This window comes from Rhincodon typus, chromosome 3 (assembly GCF_021869965.1).
Source record: "Rhincodon typus isolate 14 chromosome 3, sRhiTyp1.1, whole genome shotgun sequence".
NCBI classification, from domain to species: Eukaryota; Metazoa; Chordata; class Chondrichthyes; order Orectolobiformes; family Rhincodontidae; genus Rhincodon; species Rhincodon typus.
The window spans coordinates 49,257,796-49,281,409 of record NC_063334.1 but is presented as its reverse complement, the minus strand read 5'-3'; the positions used below and the strand labels follow the sequence as shown (position 1 = coordinate 49,281,409).

The window sequence follows — 23,614 nt, the reverse complement described above, 5'->3', positions numbered from 1 at the left end:
TCATCAGAAAAGGCTTTTCTGATGAAGGGTCTAGGCCCGAAACGTCAGCCTCTCTGCTCCTATGATGCTGCTTGGCCTGCTGTGTTCATCCAGCCCTGCACCTTGTTGTTTAATACTGGATTGCTTTAATCGCAATTGGCAGTGTAAGAGCAACAGAACAATTTCTAAGAGCTGAGTAATGACAGAATTTCACAGCAAAAACCTCCAAACGACGCACAACTATCAAACTGTGGAGAGGCAGAAACATTGTGGGATTATCTACAACCAGTCATGTACCAAAGGGCATCTTTACTTCTTAAAGGTTATTTGCTAATTCTACTTCTACAAGCATCCCACAACACAGAGAAGGCTACAGCTTCGCCTACATTGTGGGGTAGGGAAGCAACCACAACCATTGATAACAGCTCCAACCAGACAGTCTGAGAAATACATTAGTCCCGACTGTCTGAATGCATTAAAGTAAAATTGCAGCACAACAGCTTTCCTGTTCAACAATTTGCTGCATTTCACCTGCTCCCATCTGTAATTTCAACTTGACTCATCAGCTATCAGCCACTTGGTAAGGTGACTGATTCATTGATAGGCAAAGCTAGCAACAAAAAAAAAAGTGGGCAGCAGATAAATTTCTGTTCTGCAGAAAGCATGCACACTCATGGCAGCTGTGAAAACCCAAAGTAAGTAGATCTGGTGAAGAGATCAAACGTAAAGATCCCATCTGTATCATTGAAAGGTCGACTTCCAACCCCCACCCTTCTTCCAAGTCATTGTGTACCACAGATCATCAACTCTTTGAATCTTCATTGTACATAATGTGGCTGCAAAGATTCACTTTTTTAAAAAAATCAGCAGTCTTTCTGAGACGTTCCTAGATTATTTTGTGTTTTAGTAGTGTTTAAAATGAATGGCAAAATGGCTAGCAACACAATATTATGTTCCAATATTTATTTTACAGGAGCATTGCGCATGTCTTTTGTTTGATTTCGCAATTTTACTCCCATTTCTTTGAGTTCCTGGCCTGACACCTGCAGCTAACAGAATGAACACTCATGCTGTCAAAGATTATCAACAAAGACCCTTGTAGATGATTGCCAGGGTGTTCTTAGGAATGATCCTGTCAGTAAATTTTTTCCTGCTTTTCTACAAAGAGATAGCATTGGATCCAAACTACATCTTTACAACTTGGCAACTGATCAAGTGGCACTCAATCTACACACATCTCTAATCTGATACTGTGATAACACTACTGTGCTAGCAAAAATTTAATATTTTTAACCTTAGTTTTAAAAACAATATCTACAAGAAAAAATGAAGACCATCTGTTGTGTTCCACAGACAGCAAACAGCTACAGGAACTTGATCTGCTGTAAAAAGCCAACAATGGCAATACCAACCTCTCAAATAAAAGAAAGCAAAACACAGCTGTAGGCTGTAGTTTATTATAAAAAAGCACACACAATACAGCTTCTGAAAATGCAAAGCACCGGGGACGGAGGACTCTTGGTTTCCTGACTTCCAGAACCTGTCTTCATTATGGCATCGCAGAAAAATGAAATTGTTCATATTGAGACCAATATAATTGTTTTCCGTCTGCCATTAAATGCCAAGTTAGAAAATCATATTCTTTCAACTAAATAGCATGTGGTGAGATTTTGTACACTGCATCTGCCCATCTTCATATTACATTATATTTCAGAAAGATCATAACATAACTATGCAAAAATAAACCCAAAAAGTCTTCCACAGTGTAATTTCTCACCCTATCTCGGGTGAAGTGGCTTTTACACCTGACATCACAAACATGAAATCCAGTTAAAGCAGAAATTTTCTATTTTACCATAGTTTGAGTTAAAACGAAAGGCCATTTTAAACACCAAACAAGCATTGTGAATACCCAAATACATATATCACTGAAAATTCATGTACAGGTACAAAAAGCTTCTAAAAAAACCTTAAAGAATGTTGACTTTTATCTTAACAGGAATAGAACACAAAGGGAAGTGATGCTTCAGTTATACAGAGATTTGATCAGATTACATTTTTGTTGAGTTTTGTGCACTATAGTTCAGGAAGGATATGTTAATCTTGGAGGGGATTCAGTTATTTAGTCGAAAGATATGAAGGCTTAAATAATAATAAACTTGTCAATAAATTTGGTTTATTTTCCCCAAGTTTAGAAGGTTGAGGGGCTAACCTAACAGAAATGTCCAAAGAATAAAGGCTAGAATGGAGCCAGAAATAATTTTCATTAGGCCAGAAGACATGTTTTCTGATTGGAAAATTCAGAACAAAGGGAAACCTTTGAGGAAGCTGCTATTATTACCCTGTCTGCTCAATAATAGATCTCCCTTATTTAATTTTGAGTTTCACATCAGAATGTAAAACTGATGAGAATATTATGGCAAACTGGAGGAGCTGAAGAAAAACAACAGACAACAATGTTGGGTTGACATTCAGGAGTCTTCTCATTTCTCCTGTGTAATCCTGTGGCTGATGCTCATCTTCTTTACCTTGAGATCAGGTGTGGAATTACAGCTCATGAGAAAAGTATTGTTCAAAATCGTAGGTTACAGGCCTCATAATGTTAAAACAGCAAAATTACATGCCACTTCAGAGTTAACTGGTACAGGAAGTAAGCACCGTTTTTATATATATTTATCATGTTTAGTTTTAGATTATAAAGAATAATGAGTGGTGGAAATTCCAGTTGAACCTGAAACTTGGGGTCATTACAGTGAACTCTGCAGTCTAGACAGGGGTGCAATAACGGTTAATAGTGACTACTGATCCTCCTATTTAACCATCTTCTCAATTATCTGTTTAAATTTCTGCTCAGATGAAATTATACTGTTGAGAGAGGCTCTTTCTACACATCAGACTTTCTATCGAATGTGTGTTGAATTGATTGGAACTGCCACAACTTTATGCTATATTGTGATATTTTGAACTGGGGCACTTTGTACATAGCTACAGTGGCTAGCTCTGTGGATAAGATACTTGCTGCATTCAGAGGTTTGAATAGTGACTGAGAGTTCATTCTTGTATTCTGTCAATCTTCCAGGAGCTCACAGAACATACTTGCTATAGCTGGGGACAGATACCTTTGAGCTCATACAGTTGTTCTGACAGTAGTCTGTCAAATTACATTATCATTTGGAAGTTAGGAGTGGGAAGTCTCATGTTGTGGGATATAACACAAGCATTGCTGCATCAGATAAATTACCCTGCTGAGGGTAAAATGTTAGCAGAAATGACTATCTATAATAAATATCACCTCTAATATCTTGGTGGAGAGTTTTGGAAAACTATTTGAAGACCAAATAGACAATAGCTCTGGAAACTAGTCCATCCGGACAACCAGGAACATCAGTTTTTAATAGGTCAGAAAATCATACACATATGTAGGCAGGGTATTGACCACCAAGAAGACAGAGCTAATTTATTTCTGATTAGTGTGCAAGTTCTTTCAAGATACAAAACATTTCTATGGTTGCCTTAATTAATAATAAAAAGTTTGAAGTTACAAATAAAAGAAAAAAATAAAGGATACAAACATATACTGGAGCACAGTACACACTTTGCTTTATTTAAAAACAAACTTGAAAGCCTGATGAATTTTTAAAAAATTAACTGGTCATGAAAGTACAGCTCCAAAAGTTCCCAGAGAAGAAATCACTACAAAAGTGTTTTTTTTCTCCACTGTAATGTTTTACATGTTCCAGACCCAATACAGTTCTGCCTACAATCCTGGCATGGTGGCTCAGTGGTTAGCACTGCCGCCTCATAGTGTCAGGGGCACAGGTTTGATTCTAGCCTCAGGTGACTATGTGGAGTCTGTAAATTCTCGTCAGGTTAGGTGGATTGGCCATGGTAAATGCAAGTTTATGGGAATAAGGTTAGAGGGGTAGGTCTGGGTGGGATGCTTTTTGCATGGTCGGTGCAGTCTCGATGGCGGAATGCCCTGCTTCCACACTGGAGGGATTCTTTGATCCTATCATTTTTCCTTTGCCCAAATCACGTGGAAATAAATAAAAGCTTGTGAGACATTTGGTGCCAATGTCACCTACATGCAAAATTACAATCGCAAAACTAAACTGGCTTCTGGTGATTCAGTAGTCTTAAATCTCCAACAGAATGTTGTTCAATGTATGCAATATTGTTAGTGTAAGCTTGACTTATTTACACAACAACTTCTGGAATGTTCCAGAATGTGCCCTTAACAAATACAGTCTCATTACACCAATACTACTTCATCATCTCTGAGTATCAACAAATTTTGCACACACTATCGTAAAGAAGGGTTTTGAACTGCAAATAATTCAAATCTGAAATAATGAAAACTAGCAATACATAAGCATGTTCATTTGTGCATACATAACATTACTAACTGTAGCCTGATTTTCTTCCTTTGCAGCCCTTTGTTGTGTGCTGTCCTACAAAGCAAATTGCTTCTGTTCCAGCTTTCAGTTCTAATAATGTTCTGTATCGAAAACGGTAACCCTCTTATTCTCTTTCAGGTGTGCATTAACTACATCTGGTATTTTGGAGAAAGTTGCTGATGTGTCAGAGAAAGGGGGAAAAAGAAACAATTGTATTTTCATTTTTTTTTCTTGATGTTAGGTCTTTCCAAAGCACTTTGCAGCCAATGAAGTAGTTTTGGAATAGTTTAACACAGTAACTGCAGCAGATAATTTGCACGCAGCTGCCCTCAAGAACATGATTAGATCGTTTTTTTTCAAGGAAGGCTACTATTGAGGAATAAATATTGCTCAAAATCCTGGGATAAATATTATTCAAAGTCCTGGGGTAACTCCCTTTTTTCTTCAAAATAGTCTCATGAGATCATTTACACATGAGGGCTATGAAACGGCAGATAGATGTCAGTTTAAAATTTCATCTAAGGAAGATACCGCCAATGATTGTCAGTGACTGTGGCTCTCAACCTCTAGGTCAACTGATCCTTCCACATTGGAATAAGCAACATTCCACACATATTGCAGTTTACAGTCTATTGCTACAGGAGGCACATATTCTCTGTACACAGGACATTGTATTGAGGTTGTTGACTTGCTCACTGAGCTGGCTTGTTTTCATTCAGACACTTCGTCACCATGCTAGGTAACATCATCAGTGAGGCCTCTGATGAAGCGATGTTCTACTCTGCATGGAATTTATACTATCCAGTCTGTTATGGTGAGTAGTGTCATTTCTGGTTTTGTTCTGTATGGGTTTGTATATGGGATCCAATTCTATATGTTTGTTGACTGTATTATGGATTGAGAAATTACGGTACTTACCATAATGACAGACAGTATAAATTCCAAGCAGAGTAGAACAACATCGCTTCATCTGAAGCCTCACTGTTGACGTTATCTAGCATGGTGATGAAACGTATAAATGAAAACAAACCAGCTCAGTGAGCAAGTCAACAACCTCACCCACAACCCAAACTACAAATTTTTGCTAAAACCTTAAAGGATGTTGTATTCTCTCTAAGACTGACATGTGGCTTTGCCAAATTAGAGAGTATTTCCAATGAGAATCAGCTATTTCTTCCATCCCAGACGGATACTGCATTTAAACAGGGAGATGTTCTGTATGTGCAAGGAGTACCACACTCAGTAAACAAGCAGTTTGTGTGCAGCCACACCCCAGAACATTATGTGCTTTCAAGGTGCTTTCATCCTTCGTCAGACTACTCTTCAAGCCACCTTATTAAACTAGAAGGTGACTGCTGAGTGCAAAGAGTTTTCTGTCGTGCATGCAGTGAATGATTACCCAAGCCACCAGATCATACATAGACATTCATCCAGTGAGCGTCTTGTTGATTCAAGGAACATCATGAGGCAGAGGATAGGCATCTTAAAACAATGGTTCTGTGGCCATGGATGCTTCCTCACCTACTTTGCAGAAAAGTGTCATCTGAATTTCTATAGTCTGCTGTGTCTTCCACAATGTGCATCAGAAGAGCGCTTGCCAGAATGAGGAAAAGAGGAGGAAGGGAAAAGGCAGCCAGCACATCCTCGCCTTGGACAAAAATACCCATCACCATCTTGTCAGATCCCAGTTCCCCTGAATAAATCATTTGATTCGCAGAGTTCAGAGAAACATCCCCAAGCTCAGGCAAATAAGAAATTGATAAACAGCTAAGATTCTCATCTAAGAAACAGGCTTCAGATGATTCATATGACAACACTCACAAGCATAGACGAAGCATAATGCTATCTTTGTGCATCAGCATTGTTTGGTTCTCTTCCCCAGTCATTTTCCCTCAATGTTGTCCTACCCATATTGCCAACTCCTCTCTAGAATATTTTTCCAAGTAATACTTGCTTTTGCTGGATCCCACAAAATGAAGAAGATCCACCTTTAAAAGCCATCTGTTCAAAAGGAAATTAGGTATATTGAAGTTGCTAGTAAACTACTTGGAAGCAAATTGGTAACTAAATGAGGGTTATTTCATTATTTTTGAAAATGCTGCAAAGAACATTTTCTTCTCTCCTTATGATATATGGTTAAAAAGATCACTTGAATTATAAAAACAGTCCAGTCTCTGCTGTAGTTATTCAACAACAATGTTTGATTGTCTAACTTGGTGCTTTAAAAACCAAGGATTTCAATTTTTTCTTCTGACTCAAAAAGTTTGTTGGCTGGCACAACACTATTGGTCTGCACCTCAAGCTTGATACCAGGTATAAAAGGAGGCCAGTGCTACTTGATCAATTCAGACATCCAACATTTTGCATCTTCAGAATTTTCTTTGATGCAGAATTACACTAGCCATTAGCATCCCCTTCAATGTTGCAAATAAAAGTCCTAAAGCTACCGAAGTGTTCCAATGTATAATTTTCACACTATGTGGTATTCCTTGGCAGCGATAACTGTAATAATTACCCAATGATAATTGCCCAAACTCCCATCATCCTGTGTTTACTGTAACCTGAATCATATGGGATCCATACAGATTAATTAATCTCCAAGAAATCTTAAAAAATAACTAGCATTATTTAGTTTTCTTCCTCAAACTCCTAAAGACTGAAGAACTTTAAAACATTTGTTTGATGTGAACTGAATTTATGTGTTTTATTCCCAAACTTTGAGGCATGATCAACAAAAGTGGCTTCCAATCCCTGCAGTACACAGACACAGTGGGCACATAACCTCTGCATAGTGAGGTATCTGCCTGCAATCTGAAATATTCAGACCAATATTTGAAAATTTTTTTGATATCCTGAATAACTATAGTACTGTGCATGGAAACATAAACTGCTAGAACATTCAATTTGTCAAATAAGGCAAGCTTAAGACTTAAGCCACTGTGTTAGGTCTGTACCAGTCTTCCTTCAGATTTACCTTCTCTCACTCCCATCTAAGCCGTTTAATAAATTCGATAATAATCGTCTTTTCTGTCATGAAATGCAGAATCTAATGTTACCGCTTAGCCTGCTATTTATCTTTCTCTCACCACCAATCCATCCCTATGTGTCTGTATATTAGTGCTTCTGCCAGGATCATGCGTTCGCAGCACAGCATACACCCCAGTCAGTGTCAAAAGAGGGACCAGTTCCCCAGTTGGGGAAAACTTCTTCCTGTATGGAAATCAAAGTGTAAACCTCATATGCAACAGGATTTTCTGTTGAATCGGATTTTTCTGCATTTAATTGATATTGTTTTCCTTGAATCCAATGAGTTTCTTCAGTGTCTGGAAAGCCTTTAAGCATCTCAGGGAAGCCAGGTATTTGATTTCACATTTGGCAACAAGTGCCTTCATCGTTGATGGTGTTAGTGTCATCACAAGATGACAAGGATGTGCCTGCATAATGGGCACAGTGTCTTCTGCTCAATTGTTTAACACTGCTCCACCTTATCATTCCTTGGTTATGGAGAATTACAGTGCATTGTCAACCACAATCGTGAAATACGTGACACCATAAAGCAAATGTACAAACTTTATTTCAAAAGTACTTATAACAATACATACAATTCTCAACTATTCACCCTTGTACATACCCTCGCAACTGTTTTGTGAATCCCTTTGGTCTAGTCCTCCTAAGCAATACTGTAAATCTTCATAGAATCCCTACAGTGTGGAAACAGGCCCTTCAGCCCAACAAGTCCACACCAACCCTCAGAGCATTACACCCAGATCCATCCCCCTGTAACCCACCTAATTTACACATCCCTGAACGCTATGGGCAATTTAGCACGGCCAATCCCCCTAGCCTGCACATCTTTAGACTGTGGGAGGAAAGTGTAACACCCAGAGGAAACCCACACAGACACGGGGAGAATGTGCAAACTCTACACAGGCAGTTGGTACATGACTGGTAAAGGCTATTAACTTTTAATGGAGGCGGGTGGGATGGGGACAGCAGGATCATTCAGCCCAAAATCATTGCCAACCCTATGGGAGCGCACTTCAACAATCCTTGTAATCTGCTGAAGCACAGCATGCTAGACTGCTATGAGACAAAGCATGATTGTTTGAGCATGTGCACCTGTAGTTATGGTGAGATCTGAGCCTGCATGGCAACAAGCTGGACTTTCATAGTGACAAGCAGAGATCTTACGCCATCAATCTGAGCTTCCACTGCAGCAGTCAGACTTTGTAAGACTTTTGCTTGTGCCAAAAATAGAAGCTGAAACATTGGCCATCAGACCCTGCATCATGCTTTAATCTGAAAATATTCTCATCTGGTTGGCCACTATTTCCATCTTGGAATGGATGAGTTTCAAGCTCTGTACTCAGCCTTGTGCCAGGTTGGAGCTGAGCTCCTCCATGTTCCTTGGCAGCGACAGAAACGAAGAGGTGAATTGTTATCTCATTTCCAACCTGTATAACATGCCACTTTGCTGAAAAAGAAGTATTTCAACAGTTGTGAAAGGCAGAAATATCAATTTCAGAGACGGCATAAAAAATGCTACTCAATCATGGCTATGCATTTAATACTAAAGCACTGTCTCCTTCAAGGCTGTAGATATACAGTTGTGCCTGGCCTCGACCTGTTGTCACCATTACCCCCTGTTACATGCCACTTTATCTTGCAATAGAGAGGTGAGTGGATTTAAGGGAGTGTACTGCAATGAGTTTAGGTGGTGTGTCACTTAAGTAGCTGAACAACTGGAAGTATGTGGAAGCTGTTACACATGTGTAAGAGGTTTGCAGAGTGATAACTGCATATATGGTGTAACAGAGCAGTAGTTAGAATTGATGGTGCAGTTGGTAGGATATGACATGCGAGTATGCAGTTAGTGGCCTTGATCATTTGTGAAGTCATTGAGCAGCTTCCAGCACTGTATCCAGGAACCTTAGGACCAGAATCCTGGCATTGACCTCCATAGTTATTTGCTCACACTGCCTGTATAGTGTCTCTCTGTGAGGGCTTCTCACTACTCTCTTATTTTCAATCTCTCCCAGTAAGACTTCCAGTTCTGCATCTGAGAACCTAGAAGTCCTGGCCAGCTGCTCAGTCATCAAGTTTCTTCTTGTTTCTAATCAATTTCCCAGCCAGTCAAATTAGCTGTCACATAAAGAATATACCTCTCGTTTAAGAGGTGCGACTGGCTTCCAGCACAGGCTAGGTTTGACTTGTATTAGCCTCGGATGAACTTGTGCCCCCTTATTTTCTCCGCGCAGCCAGCTGTGCACTCATGGCTGGCCTGCACATGTCAAGTTTGTCTACTACCTGCATCACTTTGAGCAGATGCAAAGTAATCAGGCATTGTGACCCCTGCATCCCAATGAATCTTTAAGTAGACCACGTATGGGTTGCTCCAAGTCAACAGTCAAACCTGTCTCCATAAGCAAAGTATAGCAGTGGCAGAAGCCAAATATAATGGTGGGGGGGGGTGCGGGTGGTAAGATGTTCTAGCATTGCTGTGTGCAAGCTACTTCATAAAAATTGTGGTGATTTTTTATGTTCATTCTTTTCAATGCAATTATATACTTATTCAATTACAGAAGTTATATGATTCTGCAAGTTATAGCAACTAGTGGATGCTTCACCCAAAAGTTTTGTTCGCTCACCTCCTGCAGACATTCTGCATTGATCTGCCACCTCCATTGGATCTTGCCCACTGCTTGTCATTGTATTGTAAAATTACTTTCTTGGCAGAGCATTTAACTGGAGGTGGTGGATGTTGGCAAAGCCATGGGGGAACAGGACACGAGTGAGACTAGTGAAACAGAGTTTACAGGCTAGATATACCCCACAAAGGCCAGTATCTCGTGTTGGGAAGTCAGTTTAATCGCATTCAATTTTAGCCAAATGTGGGTGGGTGACAATGTGCACTGATTAGAAGATCTCTTGTACATGATTCCAGTTGTTACACAAGCTGTTAGGCCCTCTAACTCCACTACCTCAGGTGCCTTCATACTGTTCCATGCTAATTCACGCTTCCCCAAGCCTCTTCATACCCCCATGACCTGCCACCATTGGTCCATGCTTCTCTACACTCTCTATGGCACCTCTGTGCTAACTCATGCCCCAACATACCGTTTGATGCCTTAAAGCCAACACAATCCCCTTTAACCCTTCATGCTATTTCCAGTGTCACTCATCCAGTATTCCCTACAAGCAGACCTCGGCTATCATGTGCAGATAATAATAAAATAAATTTCTCACAACTAATACAGCTCTCACTCAAACATTAGATAATGAAAAAACAATTCCATTCATGAAACTCATTCAAAACTTTTGTAATACTCTCAAGAAGTCAATAAATTATAAAAGCAAACAGCCATTCACTATTCATATGAAAGATAGTCAAGCCTTGAGTACCCTCTCTAAACTACTAAACAAACCAGTAACTCAGAAGTCCCTGCTTAGATAAGTGCTCCTGTAGGTTTTGAAATTCAGCTAAAATTCAAATGGCCTCAGCTACAAAAACAGCCCTTGGGAAAGAAATATCAACAAAGAACACAATTAACACCATGGAATATGTGTTCATGTTTTTTGTTCCTAACTTACACCAAATGGCCTGTCAACTAAAATGGGTCTAGGCCCGAAACGTCAGCCTTCCTGCTCCTCTGATGCTGCTTGGCCTGCTGTGTTCATCCAGCTCTACACCTTGTTATCTCAGATTCTCCAGCATCTGCAGTTCCTACTATCTCTAAAATAATCTAACAGGTTTTGTTTCCTTCAACTCCAACTGACAGCTCAGTTTTTTTTTTACTATTTTTAACGGGATGATGATTTAAAGAACTTCAGATCATGACATTTAAACTGATCCTACCTATCCTTTAAGAGTATTTACATCTATTGCATCAAATCATGACTGCTGATTAACGCCTTTAATACACTTTAATACAGTGAAAATGCGGCCAGTTTGAACTCAGCCCTAATTTCAAATGCTTCTGCTGAGCTCAGTTACCTGCCTGTGTGATTTATATCATGTCTGAGAGATTCATACTTCCCATCATTAAAAATGCCAGAAAATGTCAGAAGCATATTGAAATGGGGTTGACTTCCATATTCAGATCCCGTGACCCACTTTCAAAGGTCTCTGAAGTCAGTCCAAACACAAAACCATCCAGTACAACATATCAGGCTAATGACTTTTCTTCAGAATGTTTTAGCAAAAGGTCATCAACCTGAAAAGTTATCACTGTTTCTGTCTTCAGAGACAGTGCCTGACCTGCTGAGTAATTTTAGTATATTCTTTTTCTATTCCAGATTTCCAACATCTGCAATATTTCACATTCATATTAGAGTTGACAGACTAGCTATTACAAATAGCTAAAACAGGCAGAATGTCTCTTTCTTGTGTTGTATGGTTCTATTAAATATCTTTTTACAAGTCTGCATTTGTTACTGTCATGCTGGTGTATGAGTGAATCTATGAAAAAATGAACATTTCATTTTTCGATGAAAAATGCAGGATACAACCAATCTGCATAGTAACATGACAGGCTCAAGAAGGTCATGTGACCGTCATCCCCCATATGCAGACACACATGAAACTATCCAAAGGCTGGAATTAGCCCGTTTATCTGGTCAGTACATTAAGATGCAAATGATATTTTAGGACTTTTTTGAGAAGACATTAAAAATGCAACAGATGTCTTCTGTGAACTTAACAGCTACTACTGTCAAAACACCTCTAGAGACTGCTGCACAATGACCGTACAGATTTAGGAGCTGCAGAATAAAATTTCACAAGAACGGGCATGAAAAAAACCCATTCCATCACAAGGATGTGTGACAGTCGTGGCTCAGACTGCACTATGTCAAACATTGTTGGTGGCAACCAATACACTAGTCACCACACAGCATTTAGCAAATGATAAGAAACATGTGTCAACATACATTTTGAAAGCAGCCTCAAATGTCAGTCAGCCGGGGAGACAAAGATAACAGACAGTAAACTAGAGATAGTAAGAACTGCTGATGCTGGAGACTGAGATAACACAGTGTGGAGCTGGAGGAACACAGCAGGCCGGGCAGCATCAGAGGAGCAGGAAAGCTACTAGATTTCTTTCAACAAGGGAGGTAGAAGAATGAGTCTAGCTTTTTACCTACTGACTTGCAGAAAAAGAAGTTGAACCTTCCCCACAAATCTTTGACTACAATTTCAACTACAGTAAGGACAAATAACTTGCATATACAGCAAATAATGCACAGTGAATTAATTCCCAAAATGTTCTGAACTCCACTTCCTTTAGTTCACTAGTATTTGGTATTAGTGAAGTAAACAAGCCTGCAACAATGCCAACTTTCATCTCAAAAGACCAGAGTAAAACCTTTTAAAAGACAGTTTTCTTTTTGTTGTGTTTTATGAGAGTCTGAATGGCTGCTGTTACAATTACATTTGGGTGATGAGAAATAAACATCAATTCTTTCTCGTTTTTAAATAGACAAAAAAAAGTTTTGTGTCTGTTTGAGTGTCACACAGTACTCAAGAGATTAAAACACATCTTTTTGCAGTTAATTGAGGTAGAAAAAAGGGGAACCATCCCAGCATCTCTCTTGTCTATAACAATGTATAGTTGAGTTACAATTGTATAAAGAGATAAATGGAAAATAATAAACAGACGTCCTATTTATTTTACAGAATCACTTCCGGGTTTGTCGTATTGCAAAATTCTGGGGTTGGGGTGTCATGAAGCCTCTCTTGTTTATTTGGAGGATAGAATCTACAGCACTAGTACCAGAATGGCTTATACAATGGTGTACATAGAAGCTTATACATGTTCAGATGTCTGAACATTAGTAATTTCAGCCACTTGAATTTTCCTTGTGTCTTCACATGTTATTTTACTGTAAGTCTGAATGTTCAGTGAGAAATTGTGGCCTTTGCTTCAAGGTAATATTGCTTCTTTTGTTGGGTCTCAGTATTTCTGGATGTGGCATCTTATTCATTTCCTAATGATGCTGCAGGTGAAGGTTGTTATCTATGGCAGCAACAGTATAAACTAAACAGGGGTATAAGCCCGAGTGGAACCAACTAACTCAATGAAAAAGAGAGAACTTCAAGAATGAATCAAAATGATATTTCAGATTGTTCACAGGCAAATGAAGAGAAAATCAACTCAAAGTCAGCAAACAGCAAGGCTAGAAGTAGACACTGAATAACTACAATAGGGACAAGGAGAAGGCTAAGACAAAACACAGTTGAAAATTAAATAAAGCAATGAAGAAAATACACTTCTGAAAATGGAGGAGATGGATGAGAAAAATTATTGACAGCTGAGAGACTGAAGAAATATCTGTAAGTGGAGCAAACATTTTTGTTCAATTATAAATTATTCCTTGAAAATAACTCAAGTAATTGCAGAACAAATGTGTATTCAAAAGAATTAAAAAAGGTAGCAGTTAAGATAATAGATAAAGGATGTTCCAAAGCTAAAAAGTTGCAAAACGTTAGAACAAATAAAAGTGTCATTTGTGACATCTGACAGATATAACTAAGAAAAATTTTGTGATGATGCCAAATAAAATAGGTCATAAAGTTAGAATTTATTACCTGTACAAGAAAAGGTTAGTATGCGAGCACTGATGCTTATTGTGGTGTAGTTACGCAACCAGCGCTGGCACAGTAACCTCTGTGATACTAGTACCAGTAAATAATACTTATACCAGTAATAGCTCCATCTGAACATCAAAAAATGTTGCGAAACGCTGACAAACAAATACAAACAGACATCCAGTACCTGTAATTGTATGTCAAATCAATACCAAATTGCTAAATCTGTGGTTGCTTGGAGGCAATCCCAGGCACAACATGTTACTCAGTGGATTCTCTCCTTTCAAGCATGTTTAGAAGCAAATTTCAATTGGTACGTTAAGTTTATAATGTAGGCCAGGTCCACAAGCAAAAACAGAATGATTAACGATACTGGTGTAATGATGGATGTCATCGTTTTTTTTCATTGTACACTGACTTTACAAAATGTTGTATCTTTTACAGGACTTAAGAAATTTACTTAAAATGCCTTCTATGAAGAAAGTCTTAGTTTCCAAGAAATGTAATTCTAATACACAGATATACTGATTAAACTGCATAAAGATGTAATGAAACCATTATCTTGAGTAGGGATATTGTATTCATGCTGAGAGGAGCAGAGGGACTGGCTTTACAGAATTTCACACAGCAATGGAACTTATACAAAAGCCTTTTTTTTATATATATGTTTGTGATGCAGAAAGGCAGATAAACAGAGAGGGTGGGCTTGTCTTGTTAGTAAGAAATGAAATAAAATCAGTTGCAAAAACTACTATAGGGTCGGAATGCACAGAATTTGTGTAGGTAGCGATGAAGAACCGCAAAGAGAAAAACAACCTGATGGGAGTTATGTATAGGTGTTCTAGCAGTAGTCAGGATGTAGGGAAGAAAATAAGTCTGGAGGCAGAAAAGACATGTAAGAAATGATCAGTAGTCACATGGGGCTCCAATATGCAGGTGGACTGGGAATACCAGGTTGATTGTGGACCCCAAGAAAAGGAATTTGTGGAATGTCTACGAGATGGTTTTTTTGGAGCAGCTTGTGGCCACTAGAGAGCAGCCAATTCTGGATTTGATGATGTGAAATGAGGCAGACTTTATTAACAAACTTAAGATGAAAGAAACCCTTGGGGGCAGTGGCCATGATAGAATTCACCCTGAGGCAGAGAGAGAGAAGCTGGAATCAGATGTGATGGAATAATAATTCAGTAAAGGCAACTGCAAACACATGAGGGACAAGCTGGCCAGAGTTGATCGGAAATGGAGCCAAGCAGGAAGACAGTGGAGCAGCAATGTCAGATGTTTCTGTGGGTAATTCAGGAAGCACCGCTGAAATTCATCCTAAGTAAGAGCAAACATACTAAGGGTAGGACGAGGCAACCATGGCTGACAGGAGAAATCAGGGATAGCATAAAAGCAAAAGAGATGAAGATTAGTGGGAAGCCAAAGGTTTAGGAAGCCTTTATAAACCAGCAGAGGACAATAAAAAAGCAATAATGAGGGAAAAGCTGAAATATGAGGATAATCTAGGTAGTAGTATAAAAGAATATTGCAAAAAATTTTTTTCAGATATATAAAAGGTAAGAGTGGGGCAAGAGTGGACACTGGACTGCTGGAAGATGAGGCTGGAAAAGTAGTTATATGGAAAAAGAAATAGCAAAGGAACCAAATAAGTATTTTACATCAGCTTTTTCATGGTGGAAGTGACCAGTAGTTCACCAGAACTTCAAGAGAGTCAGGGGCAGAGGTGTGTGTAAGTGGCCATCAGAAAGGAGAAGATGATAGGGAAGCTATAAGGTCTGAAGGTGGATAAATCAACCTAGTAGATAAGCTACAGCCCAGACTTCTGAAGGAGATAGCTGAGGACATTGTGAACATATTGGTGGTAATCTTTCAGGATTCATTGGAGTCAGGGAGGATTCCAGAGGACAGGAAAATGGTGAATGAAACACCCATGTTTAAGAAGGAAGGGAGACAGAGGACAGAAAATTATAGGCCAGTTAGTCTGACCTTGGTCGTTGGTAAGATTTGAGAGTCCATTATTAAGGATGAGATTGCGGAGTACTTGGAAGTTCATAGTAAAAAAGGATAATGGTTTCATCATGGGGAGGTCATGCCTGACAAATCTTTTTGAATTCTATGAGGATGAACCGTGCAAGTTAGATAAAGGAGAGCCTGTGGATGTGATCTATTTGGATTTCCAAAAGGCCTTTGACAGAGGACAGCTAAATAAGATAACAGCTTATGGTGTTAGGGGAAAGGTAGTGGCATGAATAGATGGTTGGCTGACTGGAAGAAGGCAGAGAGTGGGATGGTATCTGGTGAGTTGTGGAGTTCTACACGGGTTAGCGTTGGGACCACAACATTACATTTATATTAATGATCTGGACAAAGGAACTGAAGATATTAATGCCAAGTTTGCAGATGTCAGAAAAATAGGCAGATGGAGCAGGAAAGCTGCAGAAAAGCTTGGACAGGCTAGGAGATTAGGTAAAGAAGTGGCAGATGGAACACATTGTGGGGAAGTATGAGGTTATGCAGTTTGGCAGTTAGACAATTTTCTAAACAGGAAAAGGCTTCAAAAATCTGAAGCTCAGAAAGGGAATTAGGAGTCCTATTTCATAATTCAAATAACATGCAGGTTCAATAGGCAGTTAGGAAGACAAAAGCATTGTTAGCATTCATTTCAACAGAGATAGAATACAAGAGCAGAGATGCATTATTGAGGCTCTATAAGGGTCAACTTTTGGAACATTGTAAGTAGTTTTGGGCATCGTACCTAAGGGAGGATGTGTGGTGTTGGAAGTGGTCTACAAGAGGTTTACAAGAGTGATCCCAGGGATGAAGGGCTTGTCATATGAGAAGCGGTTGAGGACTTGCACTCAAAGTTTAGAAGGATGAGGGGGGAATATCATTGAAACTTACAGAATACTGAGAGGTTTGGATATAGTGAATGTGGAGAAGATGGTTTCCACTATTAGGAGACACTAGGACCCAAGGGCGCAGTCTCAAAATGAAGGGATGACCCTTCGAAACTGTAAATGAGGAGGAATTTCGTCTGCCAGAGACGGTGAATCTGTGGAACTCACTACCACATGAAGTTGTGGAAGCGAAGTCATTGAGTGTATTTCAGGCACAGATAAATAGGATCTTGATTATTAAAGGGATCAATGGTTACCAGGAGAAAGCAAAAGGTTAGAAGAATGGGTTTGAGAAATATATCAGCAATGCTCGAATGGTGGAGCAAACTCAACGAGCTGACTGACGTAATGCTGCACTTATATCCTATGGTCTTATGAGACCCTTCTAAATGCTTTGTTTCTAAAAATAGACACTCGTTTTTTTCAGTTTCAAGAAAATCCTTGCCTTGTTGTCAACTGTAAAGTGAAGTAACATTACACCATGGCAATCTGACCTTAAGTGCCATTATAACCATTTCGCCATTTCAGTAGTCTGCAAACATGTAAAATTTATGCTTCATGCAAGAAATTCATGTTAAGGTATTTTGCATTCTAGGTCGTACCAAATGCATCATATGACCTCAAGCAGGCAGGTCATACTATCCAGCATTCTATGTTAACAAATAGTCAAACTGATGCATGATAGGACAGTGAAAAATAAATCCTAATTATACAACTCACAGCAAATTGATTATTATCGAGTATTGTACTATATTCTTCACAAATCAACCCAATACAAAGACAAAAAGTGGTTGTTAATAGTGGTGAAAGAGAAAAAACGAAATGTAAGTTAAAGTGTGAAAAGGAGAGAATGGTCTTCATCAGAGAGCAAAGTTAACAAGACACAAAAAGGACAAGGCTGTGTGTGGAGGAGAGAATGCAAGGAAAATGGAGAACACGGATGATGTAGTCAGTATCTAAAGTTATTGAATTCAATATTGACTTCTACAGGCTGTAAAATGCCCTAACTAGGAAATAAGGTGCTGTTCCTCAAGCTCGAATTATGTTTTGTGGGAGTAGACCCAGGACAAAAATGTTAGCATGAGAATGGAGTGGTTTATTTATTGAAATGGCAAGCAATCAGAAGGTCAGTGTCATTCATATGGACAGAGTAGAGGTGCTCCACAAAGAGATCATCCAGACTGCATTTGGTCTTGCCAATGTGAATAACAGCACACTGTGAATGGTGGATACAGTAGACTACATTGAAAGAAGCGCAAGTGCTGCTTCACCTGGAAGGCATGATTGAGGCCTTAGACAGTGAGAGGGAGGAGGTGAAATAACAATTGTTACACCTCCTGCAACTGCATGAGAAAGTGTTATAGGGGAGTGAGGAATGTTAGGAGTAATGGCAGCATGGGCCAGGGTGTTACTGAGGGAACAGTCCCTGTGGAATTCTGATAGTGGAGGGGATGGAAAGATGTAATTGGTGGTGGCATCCTGATGGACATGGCAGAAATGGTGGGGAATGATCCTTTGAATGTGGAGATTAATGGGTGGACAGTAAGGACAAATGGAAACCCTGTTGTTGTTCTGGGAAGGTGGGGAAGAGGTGAAGGCAGATGTCAACCACACTGGGGGATCTTTGTTAGCTATTCCACTATTGCTTTTAACATTCTTGTAAGTAATCTGAATGCATTCTTGTAAATAATCTTTTGGCATAAATGGAACAAAGTGATGGTATTAAATTTGTCAGATTTGCCTTTGTCTCCCTACAGTTATCCTGATTATTTTCATAAAAACATCTAGTCATTCTCTTTTCAAGTACAAAACTTTACAAAGAAATTTATTGTCTTCACTATATTTCTTAAAAATTACATTTCCCGGATTTGTATCTCCATTGTGGTCCTGTCAACCACAGTGGAGGATATTTGTTAGCTATCATAACGCTTTTGCTCTCAATATAGAGCTTGCAAGTTACAGCAAAATTTTCAAAAAGAATGTTGCTTACATTGAATATTACAAATTCATTATTAGATAAACAGCAAATGCCATCCAATTTCAATCAGGTAGCTCCCATGGTTGTAATGTTCTTTTCACAGACTTTGTTGATGATTGCCCTTATTTTTCACAGGCCTCCATTTTCTATTTTATACTGGAGTGATGCTCACCAAACTCCGATCCCCTCAAAACATTTACCATAGCCATACAAAATACTGACTGAAATAATAACTTAAAGAATATGCTGTTAAAAAGATCTGAATAATAGTGAATGGAGTAATGGTATTCAATAATTACATTTTAGGGCATTTCCAGTACAATCTGTTACGTTTTTCACGACAAGAAAATTCTGACTAAATCATCTAGGTATTGCCATTAGAAAGCACCATGTTTATTCTGTACTGTCAGACTTTACCGTAAATTTACTATGTACAGTTGCTCAAAAGAACTTCCTGCACATGTGGCTGCTAACCAAGGTAGAATTCCTGTAAACAGTACGTAACTTGCCTAACCAATAAATGGTTAGAAAGCACAACACCACAGAGTTCATATGAATCAGTATGGTGAACGGAAGCTAGGATTTTCCTAAAGGTAAACACAACATTTGAAGAAATACTCTTTGCAGTGTCACTTCTAAAAGCCCTTTATCTACAGAAAATAACAGTTACAGAAACAATTCTTATAAGAAACCGAATACTCAAACTTCAGCAGCATTGTACACAATGTGAAAATAACAAAATAGTCCAAATTCATCCAGCTCTGTCAAAATATTCTTCTATTCATTTCCACCTCATGGGCTGTCTAGCTTTACTTTAATTGTATGGAAGCTGTTAAACTCAACTACTACAAGTTGTAATGTGTTCCACATTCTAACCTCTGGGTTTCTCTTGAATTCCCAATTGATGACTATCTTATGTTTATAGCCCTTATAACTGAGTCTGCCACAAGTGGAACCATCTTCACACATCTAAGCTATCAAATCCTTTCATAATTGTAAAAACTTCAATTAGAACAAAGAACAAGTCCTTCGGCCCACCTATATTGTGCAGACACACGATGCCTTTCTAAACTAAAAACGTTTACCTCTATGCTGTCCATATCCCTCTATTCCCTGCCTATTCATTTATTTGTCAAGATGCTTCAGATGATGCTACCGTATCTGCCTCCGCCACCTCCCCTGGCAACACACTCCAGGCACTTAGCACCATCTGTGGAAAAACTTGCCTCTCACATCTCCTTTAATCTCATCTTCTTTTACTTTAAACCTAGGTCCCTGAGTAATTGACATTTCTATCTCGTGAAAAAAGACTCGAACTATTTATTCTGTTCATGCCTATCATAATTCTGTAAACTTCTATCAGATCGCATCTCATCCTTCAATGTTCAAGTGAAACAAACCAGCTTGGTCAATCTCTCTTCATAGCTAATATCGTCCAAACCAGGCAACATTGCGGCAAACCATTTCTGTATCTCCACATCCTTTTGGTAATGTGGCGACAAGAAGTGTACGCAATATTCTGAATGTGGGCTAACTAAAGTTCTATACAGCTGCACCATGACTTGTCAATTTTTATACACATGCCCCAACGGATGAAGGCAAACATGGCACATGCCTTCTTGACCACCTTATCCACTTGCGTTGCCACTTTCAAGGAACTATGGACCTCTATGCCTAAGTCCCTCTGTATATAATACTAAGGGTTCTGACATTTACTATATACGTCCTTCCGGCATCAGATCTTCCAAAATGCATTACCTCGCATTTGTCTGCAGTAAACTCCATCTGCCATTTCTCCACCAAGTATTTAGCCTTTCTATATTCTGCTGTATCATCCGGAAATCCTCCTCATTATCTGCAGCCTCCCCAATCTTTGTGTTGTCCATAAATTTACTAACTGGCCACCTACATTCTCCAACAAATCACATATATATTGCAAGCAACAGGTGTCCTGGCACTGATCTCTGCAGAACACCACTGGTCACAGACCTTCAATCTGAAAAGCACCCTGTTCTATATCCATCTTACCAGCTCACCGTGGATCCCATGTGACTTCACTTTTGTATCAACCTGCAATGAGGGGCATTGTCAAACATCCATACTGTCATTTACTGCCTTGTCTTCATCAATTATCTTTGTCAATTCCTCAAAAAACTTAATCAAGTTTGAGAGACATGACCTTCCCCACATGAAACCATGCTGCCTATTGATAATAAATCCATATTTTTCCTAATGACAGTAAATCCTACCCCTAAGAATCTTCTCCAATAATTTTCTTTTCACTGACGCAAGCCTCACCGGCCTGTAATTTCACAGATTATTCCTGTTGCTCTTCTTAAACAAAGGAACAACATTGGCTATTCTTCAGTCCTCTGGGACCTCTCCTGTGACTAAAGAATGACAGAGGTTTAGGTCAAATTAAGTCACTCCTCATCCTAATCTTTGCAAAAGACAAAAGCCAGCTCAATTTTCTTGACGTATTATCTCTCAGTTCATGTTTCATCCTTTCAATAACTATCTTTATTGGATCTTCTCCAGCATCTATATCCTTGCTATAATGGAAAACCTGACAGTTTGCTGGGACTATGGTGACTTTACCTATATTGGAGACCAGAACTGTTTCCAGTATTTTAAAGTATAGTCTAAGCAAGATTCTATACTTTAACACAATTTATCTGGTTGCACAGGCTTTAGAACACTAAGTTTTTTACTCCACCTGCAACAGTTGAAAGATGAGGGATGGAATCTGTGTTACGTGGTCTATGATGAGATGTATGGCAGAACTGGATGAGAAGTTGGCAAGGGCCATCTTGCTGTTGGGCACAACTCACTCCACCTTTTACATTTTTCATGAGTGGTATGACGACTTTCTCACTAATCAATGATAAGTTGCCAATTAAGGGGGATTATTTTTTTTTTTAAAAAATTTGCCGTAGACTTATCAGATCATAGGACTGCACTCTCATTGGTGGTGATTTAACCTGAGGGTCACCATGCCTCAGGCAAGGAGAAAGGCTGAGAGTACTTCAAGGTAGCCTCAGACAAAGCGGAAATTGAACCGATACTGTTGGTATCACTCTGCTTTGCAAACCAGCTGTTAATCCTACTGAAGTACTCCTCTTTGATTCCAACATGTCCCCACAGCTCCTTCCTCTGCAATCGCAGAAGGTGTAACACCTGCCTGTTTACATCCTCCCTCTTCACTATGCAAGGTCCCAAACATACCTTCCAGGTGAAGCAGTGCTTTACCTACACTTCACTCAATCTAGTCTACTGTGTTTGCTGCTCACTTTGGGGAAATGAAGTGCAGACTAGATGACCACTTTGCAGAACACCTACATTCTGTCCACAGAAAAGTCCTTGAGCTTCCATTTGCCTGACACGTCAACACACCACAATGCTCCCTGACCAACATCTTTATCTCAGGGTTGCTACAGTGCTCCAGTGAAGCTCAGCACAAACAAGAAGAACAAGACCTTATTTTCTGCTTGGGAACTCCGCAGCCTTCATGGATTTAATATCGTGTTCAACAATTTTACCCCAAGCCCCAAAGACCAGGCCTTGTCATCACATACACAACCTATTTTTGGCTACTAATAATCTCTAAGTTATTCATTCCCCCAGACTAACCTTTACTCATTCCTTTGTCTGACCAGCTGTTTTTCTCTCTCTTTGGTCTGCCTCCCCCTATTGTTTACTTTCTACCCCTTCCACAACCCCATCTTCTGCATAAATACCAACCTTTTCGTCGACATCAGTTCTGAAGAAGGGTCACCGGACCTGAAATATTAACTCTGATTTCTCTCCACAGATGCGGCCAGACCTGCTGCGTTTTTTCCAGCAATTTCTGATTTAGTTCCTTATTCAATTACATTGGCATCTGGCATCTAATAAACCCTCATGACCTTCAGGGTACCTCTCCGACACACTGGCAGGCCACTTAGGAATCACATGCCTACGTTGGAGCAATTAGCACTGAAAAGCTGCTGTAAGGACACATTGCATGGAGGCGCAGGCATCCAGCTCAAGGATTGGATCAGGCTGCATCTCAGGGCTGCTTGCTCGCTCATTTATTTCTTGCACAACGAGCACCTACTTGCGTGCTTGCATCTTCAATGCCTTGCTGTGCTCGGCCATCTCATGCCAATTAGCGCACTGGCATTTCAGCCAGAGCCAATGGCTGTCGCTACTGCGGTTTTGAGGTGCTCTTTTGTGCAGACATCCAAAGAAGCAAGCTGCTCATTGTGCTTATTAGTAGGGATCTGTCGTTCGGGAGGGTAACATCATGCTTTATGACACACAGAAATGTCACTGTCAAAACTATAGCATGAGCCAGCTGCCTGCACGGCAAACATATTGCATGGTTATTTAACCCAATGGTCATGTTGGAAACAGGTCGGGGCAAGTCCTCAGTTCAGTTAAGAGGAGGTGGGGGTGTTGTTATTTCGGGAGTTCTTGAACTGTCAGACATTGACACAATCTGCAGACAGTCCAGGGGCTTTGACATGCTTGGGAACTTTACAGTTAGGGGAATTCTCCCAGCAGTCAATCCTGTAAGTCCAGCAACAGCAGTGAGGGGAATCACATATCGACAATTGGGGAACTGCACACACAGCAATCTGAGTCTGGTCAGTTATGTCTGGGAGCTGCTTGTCGAAGTTGGTCACAGGTTCAAGGTGAATACAGCCTAGAGAGTTCATCCGTTGATCTTTCAGGAAAATTCAAGTGACCATGACTGTGGCCTCTACAAGGAGAGCATCAAAATGAAATGCCA

At 39.6% G+C, this 23,614-nt stretch overlaps 1 protein-coding gene and 1 pseudogene across 2 annotated transcripts in view; both read right to left on the bottom strand.

The window, feature by feature from the left end:
* LOC109913699 (guanine nucleotide-binding protein G(I)/G(S)/G(O) subunit gamma-7) overlaps positions 1-23,614 on the bottom strand; it is a 345,302-nt gene that overhangs the window by 135,448 nt on the left and 186,240 nt on the right. The gene's annotated exons all lie outside the window — the stretch shown is intronic.
* Positions 6,967-22,977, bottom strand: LOC109936210 (annotated as a pseudogene).